Below are 7,431 nucleotides of genomic sequence, written 5' to 3' on the forward strand. Positions count from 1 at the left end.
ATTCTTGGGAGCTTTTGGTTAAATGAATTTTTTAAGCTTCCTTTAAATGAAGCTTTAAGCCATCACCACATGAATAAAATTGAAGAACTAAATGAAAACAAGCCAAGTATTTACAGAGTAATAGAATGTGCAGTGGAAAGAGTACAATTCTGAAATCATAAAGCCTAAATTAGTGTGATGCATCTTTACTAGCCATGTAATCATAAACCAGTTATCTAAATTGTGTTTCCTCGGTTTTTTCACCCATGAAATGGTGATGATAATACTTATTATGCAGAGTTGTTGTGTGGCTGTAATGAAGCACGGAGCATGAGAGTCTCATATTCCATGCTAAAATGATAGCTATTTTTATACTTATAATAATTCTAATAATAGTAATTAAATTGTTCAAAATGATAATATTCATTTATATTGAGGCATTGTATTGACTATTCATAGACACATTTACCAAAATAAATTTCATTTTACTTTACCCCCCCTGAGGATATATATTTCCTAATTCAATATGAATCTCATTATGAATAATAATTATAATGATAAATATGCTGATTTTTCTTCTATTTATTTTTAGGGAAGTATCCTAAACTGTTGAACATAAAGAAACTTAAGCAAGTCTGTCTTATTCAAAATTTGCATGCTGCTTTCTTATGAAACTAGATTATAGAGTTGTATGAAATAAATTCATGCAGTTAAGATATTTATGTTTGGAAAACTGGGTGGTCAGTTTAGTATCTCAAAAGAAGATTTTAAATTTAAACCTTAAAAATGAGCTCTTTCAGTCTTATTTATAGACCATCCTTCATGCTTCATAAGTATTCCTTCATTGTAAACTAAGTAATAGTTTTTGTCACAGTGTATATAACTAAAATGGATTTTATATTCTATTATTTCAGAGTTAGTTGCAGTTTCTACTTCCTTACTTCCTTTTTTGAAAAATAGATTAATTCTGCAAAAAGTTTTTTCCAGCTTTACTGACAAATAATCGACATATTATAATTTGTAAATTTAAGAAATGATTTCTTATAACACTGCAAATTTAACATTGTGTAAATTTTGTACAATTTGATAAATTGGTATACATCTGTATTGCAATATAATCTACATAAAAATGTTAATATATCTACTATCTCATATAGTTGCCACTGTTTTTATGCATGTATCGTAAGGAATTTTAAGATCTACTCTCTTAGCAACTTTTATGTATATAGTACAGTAGAGATAAACTTCAGAGGTCTTGTGGGTTTTGTTCCAGAGCACCTCAATAAAGTGATTATCTCAATAAACTAAGTCAAATTATTTTTTTTTTGGTTTCCCAGTGCATATAAAAAATAAACACTATACTGTACAGTTCAAAAGCATTATGTCTTTAAAGAAAAAGAATGTATATACCTTAAGTAAACTAGTTCTGAGTTTTTAGTGGGTCATAATTACTGATCACAGATCACCATAACAAATACAATAATAATGAAAAAATTTGAAATATTGCAAGAATTACCAACATGTGACAAAGAGACACAAAATGAACAAACGTTGTTAGAAAAATGGAGGCAGCAGACCTATTTTATACAAGAATCCTATAAAATTTCAACTTGTAAGAATGTGATATATGCAAAGTTTAATAAAGGGAAGCACAATAAAAAAGTATGTATATATTATTAACTATGATCATCATGCTGTACATTAGATCCCCAGAACTTTTTCATATTATAGTTGCAAGTTTGTACCCTTTGACCACCTTACTCCACCCCAGGTTCACCCCTTGTCAACTCAACTCTAAGTTTCTATTAGTTTGCCTTTTCTTCAGATTCTGTATGTAAGGGATACCATAATACATAAATTTAAAAAATATATAAAATCTTTGAAATATTTCACTTAGTATAATACCTTCAAGATCCATCCATGCTGTTGTAAATGGCAGTATTTCTTAATTTTTCATGGTTAAGTAGTAGTATTCCATAGTATATATTTACCATACTTATTTTATTCATTCATCCATTAATGGATACTGAAGCTATTTCCATCTCTTGCTTAGAGTTAATAATTTTATAATGAACATAAGAGTGCAGATATGTCTTCGAATAGTGACTCCGTTTCCTTTAGATATATACCTAGAAGTGGGATTACTGAATCATATGGTAATTTTACTTTTAATAATATGAATCATCTCCATACTGTTTTCCATACAAATTTATATCCCTATCACAGTGCATAAGTTCCCCATTTTCCCCAATATTTAACAAAATTTTTAGTTTTAATTTTTTGGTAGTATATATTCTAATAGGTAGTAATATCTTGCTGTGTTTTCCAGAAGTAAACAACAACAACAACAACATAATGACTTTGCCCTGAGTTTTTACGTTGAGCACTTTTTAATGCTCCTGTTGGTCATTTATATAACTTTTTGAAAAAAAAAGTCTATTGAGATCCTTTTGCTATTTTTTAAATTATATATTTTTTTCTATTTGTATCTGTTGGTTATTAACCTCTTTTCAGATATAAGATTTGTAAGTATTTGTAAGTATTTTCTTCCATTCTGTGGATTGTGTTTTTATTCTCTCTCTCTCTGTCTCTCTTTTTCGGCAATGCAGAAACTTTAGTTTGATGTAATACCATTTATTTATTTTTGGTGTTTTACTTGTGTTTTTGGTCTGGTATCCAAAAAACTCTTGGCAAGACCAATGTCAAGGAGAATTTTTCCTATGTTTTTCCTTTAGGAAATTTAGTTTCATGCATCACATTTAAGTCTTTAATCTATTTCAAGTTAAGATTTATGAGTGATATAAGGCTCCAGTTTCATACTGTTTTATGTTTTATGTTTTAAATATCATCTATTGAAAAGACTATCCTTACCCATTACATATGTTGGCCCCTGTCAAATATTAGGTGACTGCATGAAAGGATTTATTTCTGGACTCTCAATTCTGTTCTACTTGTTTATTGGTCTGTTTTTTATGCCAGTATACTTTATTGTTTTGAGCTTGAGGGCTTTGTAGTATAATTTCAAATCAAGAAGTGTAATTTCTCTTCTTCATTCTTTCTCAGAACTGCTTTGATTATTTGTTGTCTTTTATGGTCTCATATAAATTTTAGGATTCTTTACTTACTTCTGTCAAAAAATAATATTGGATTTTTTAAAAAGATTTTTTATTTATTTATTTGACAGAGAGAGATGACAAGCAGGCAGAGAGGCAGGCAGAGAGAGAAGAGGAAGCAGGCTCCCTGCTGAGCAGAGAGCCTGATGCAGGGCTCCATCCCAGGACCCTGGGATCATGACCTGAGCCGAAGGCAGCAGCTCAACCCACTGAGCCACCCAGGCGCCCCTAACATTGGATTTTTGATAGGAATTGAATTTACAGATGGTTTCCGGTAGTATGGACATTTTAACAATGTTAATTCTTACCATTCATAAATATGGGCTATCTTTCCATTTGTGTCTCCTTCAATTTCTTTTCTTTATCAATGTCATAGTTTATGGGGTACAGATCTTTCATCTTCTTAGTTAAAACTTTTCCTAAGTATTTTATTATTTTTGATGCTATTGTGAATTAGATTGTTTTTTCATCATTAGAGTGTAAAAAATGCTCCTGTCTTGTGCTTACTTTGGCAGCACATATACTAAAATTGGAATGATGCAGAGAAGATTAGCGTGATCACTGAACAAGGATGACATGAAAAACTGGCAAGCATTCCACAAAACAAAACAAAACAAAACAAAATTCTTGTCTTTTATATATTGATCTTGTATTTGGCAGCTTTACTAAATTTGTTTATCAAATTTTTTTTTTTTTTGTGACGTTTTTAGGATTTTTTTTACATGTAAGCTCATGTTATCCAAAAAAGGAAAATTTTATTTCTCCTTTTTTTTTTGGAGTCTTTTATTTCTTTGTGCTCCTTGTTTCTCTGGCTAGGACATCCAGTACTATGTCAAATGAGAGTAGTGAAAGTGGACACACTTGTCTTGTTTCTGATCTTTAAGGGGAAAACTTTCAAACTTTTTTGATTGAATATGAGATTAGCTCTGGGCTTGCAATATGTGTTTTTTAATTGATTTTTTAAAATTTTTTATAAACATATAATGTGTTTTTATCCCTAGGAGTACAGGTCTGTGAATCACCAGGTTTACACATTTCACAGCACTCACCATAGCACATACCCTCCCCAATGTCCATACCCCCCACCCTCCTCTCCCAAACACACCCTCCCCCCAGCAACCCTCAGTCTGTTTTGTGAGATTCAGTGTTTTTATGGTTTGTGTCCCTCCCAATCCCATCTTCTTTTATTTTTCTTTTTGTACCCCCCAAACTGCCTATGTTGCATCTCCACTTCATCATATCAGGGAGATCATATGATAGTTGTCTTTCTCAGATTGGTTTATTTCGCCAAGCATAATACCCTCTAGATCCATCCACATCATCACAAATAGCAGGATTTCATTTCTTTTGATGGCTGCATAGTATTCCATTGTACATATATACCACATCTTATTTATTGATTCATCTGTGGAAGGACGTTTAGGTTCTTTCCATAGTTTAACTATTGTGGACATTGCTGCTATAAACATTTGGGTGCATGTGCCCCTTCAGAATGCCACGTTTGTATCTTTAGGGTATATACCCAGTAATACAATCACTGGGTCATAGGGTAGTTCAAATTTTCAGCTTTTTGAGGAACCTCCCACGCTGTTTTTCCAGAGTGGTTGCACCAGCTTGCATTCCCACGTACAGTGTAGGAGGGTTCCCCTTTCTCCACATCCTCGCCAGCATCTGCCATTGACTGACTTGTTCATTTTAGCCATTCTGAAAGGTGTGAGGTGGGTATCTCATTGTGGTTTTGATTTGTATTTCCCTGATGCCGAGTGATGTGGAGCATATTTTCATGTGTCTGTTGGCCATTTGGATTTATTCTTTGCAGAAATGTCTGTTCATGTCTTCTGTCCATTTCTTCATTGGATTATTTGTTCTGAGGGTGCTGAGTTTGATAAGCTCTTTATAGATTTGGGATACTGGCCCTTTATCTGGTATGTTATTTGTAAATATCTTCTCCCATTCTGACAGTTATCTTTTGGCTTTGTTAACTGTTTCCTTTGCTGTGCAAAAGCTTTTTGATCTGATGAAATCCCAATAGTTTCATTTTTTTTTTTTTGCCCTTGCTACCCTTGCCTTTGGCAATGTTTCCTAGGAAGAAGTTGCTGCTGCTGCTGAGGTCAAAGAGGTTGCTACCTGTTCTCTCCTCAAGGATTTTGATGGATTCCTTTCTCACATTATGCTTCTTCATCCATTTCCAGTCTATTTTCATGTATGGTGTAAGGAAATGGTCCAATTTCTTTTTTCTGCATGTGGCTGTTCCATTTTCCCAACACCTTTTGTTGAAGAGGCTGTCTTTTTTCCATTGGACATTCCTTCCTGTTTTGTTGAAGATTAGTTGACCATAGAGTTGAGGGTGTATTTCTGGGCTCTCTATTCTGTTCCATTGATCTATGTCTGTTTTTGTGACAGTTCCCTACTATCTTGATGATGACAACTTTGTAATAGAGCTTGAAGTCTGGAATTGTGATGCCAACAACTTTGGCTTTTCTTTTTCAATATTCCTCTGGCTACTCGAGGTATTTTTCTGGTTCCATATAAATTTTAGGATTATTTGCCCCATTTCTTTGAAAAAAAATGGATGGGATTTTGATAGGGATTGCATTAAGTGTGTAGATTGCTTTAGGTAGCATAGACATTTTCACAATATTTGTTCTTTACAATAAACAGGAGCATGGAACATTTTTCCATTTTTTGTGTCTTCTCTTCAATTTCTTTCATGAGTGCTTTAGAGTTTTTTCTGAGTATAGATTCTTTGTCTCTTTGGTTAGGTTTATACCTAGGTATCTTAGGGTTTTGGGTGCAACTGTAAATGGGATTCACTCCTTAATTTCTATTTCTACTGTCTTATTTTATATAAAAAAAAATGCAACCAATTTCTGTGCATTGATTTTATATCCTGACACTTTACAGAATTCCTATACAAGTTAGAGCAGATTTGGAGTGGAGTCCTTTAAGTTTTCCCACATACAGTATCATATCATCTGCAAACAGTGATAGTTTGAATTCTCTTTTGCCAATTTGGCAAAATTTTGATGCCTTTAATTTCTTTTTTGTTGTCTGATTGCTGAGGCTAGGACTTCTAGTACGATGTTGAATAGCAGTGTCATGATAACGGACATCCCTACTGTGTTCCTGACCTCAGCGGAAAAGTATTTCAGTTTTTCTCCATTGAGAATGGTAGGATTTTACAGTGGGATTTTTTCATAGATGGCTTTGATAATATTGATAATATGTAACTTCTATCCCTACACTTTGAAGAGTTTTAATCAGGAAGGGATACTGCACTTTGTCACAAATGCTTTTTCAGCAGCATCTATGGAGAGTATCAGATGGCTCTTGTTCGTTTTCTTTCTTTTATTAATGTGTTGTATCACATTGATTGATTTGCAGATTGTTGAACCAACCTTGTAGCCCTGGAATAATTTCCACTTGGTCGTGGTGAATAATCTTCTTTTAAGTACTATTGAATCTGATTGGCTAGTATTTTGGTGAGAATTTTCGCATCTGTTGTTCATCAAGGATATTGGTCTGTAGCTTTTCTACTCTTTTTTTGATGGGATCCTTGTCTGGTTTGGGATCAAGGTGATGCTGGCCTCATAAAAAAAAGAGTTTGGAAGTTTTTCCTTCCATTTCTATTTTTTGGGGAACCGTTTTTCAGGAGAATAGGAATTTAGTTCTTCTTTAAATGTTTTGGTAGAATTCCCCCTGGGAAGCCGTCTGGCCGGGGGCTTTGTTTGTTTGGAGATTTTTAAATGACTGTTTTCAATCTCCTGTACTGGTTATGGGTCTGTTCAGGATTTTTCTATTTCTTCCTGGTTCAGTTGTGGTAGTTTATATGTCTCTAGGAATGCATCCATCCATTTCTTCCAGATTGTTGAATTTGTTTGGCCTAGAGTTGCTCATAGTATGTTTCTTTTAATATTTGGAGTCCTTTCTCTTTTCTTTTTGATAAGTCTGGAAGGGGTTTATCAATCTTAATTAATTCTTTCAAAGAACCACCTCCTAGTTTCGTTGATTTGTTCTATTGTTTTATTTTTTGTTGGTTGGTGGGTTTTTTTTTTGGTTGTTTCTCAATGTCACTTGAATTTTCTGGCCATGATCTTTATCATTCCTCTTCTCTTCTGGGTTTAGGCTTTCTTTGATTGCCTTTATGCAACTCCTTTAAGGACGTCGATGTTATGTTTGTATTTGAATATCTTTCTAATATTCTTGAAAAAGAGCTATAGTACAGCATTCTAATATTTTCACTCTCAGCCTGCTTAAATGATCTGTTCCACACCGAATTTTGAACACTTTTGGTTTGTCATTGATCATTTGTTTCCATGAATTTTTTTTCATTCTTTTT

General features: G+C 33.3%; 1 non-coding gene across 1 annotated transcript; it reads left to right on the forward strand.

Annotated features, from left to right (window-relative positions):
- The first annotated feature begins 3,591 nt into the window (after positions 1–3,591).
- On the forward strand, positions 3,592–3,698 carry LOC123389146. The gene has a single exon (XR_006603679.1). It is a non-coding gene; the product is annotated as a U6 spliceosomal RNA (small nuclear RNA).
- The last annotated feature ends 3,733 nt before the right edge of the window (positions 3,699–7,431 follow it).

This window comes from Mustela putorius, unplaced genomic scaffold (genome assembly GCF_011764305.1).
Source record: "Mustela putorius furo isolate JIRA1106 unplaced genomic scaffold, ASM1176430v1.1 tig00003959_pilon_pilon_pilon, whole genome shotgun sequence".
Lineage (NCBI taxonomy): Eukaryota > Metazoa > Chordata > Mammalia > Carnivora > Mustelidae > Mustela > Mustela putorius.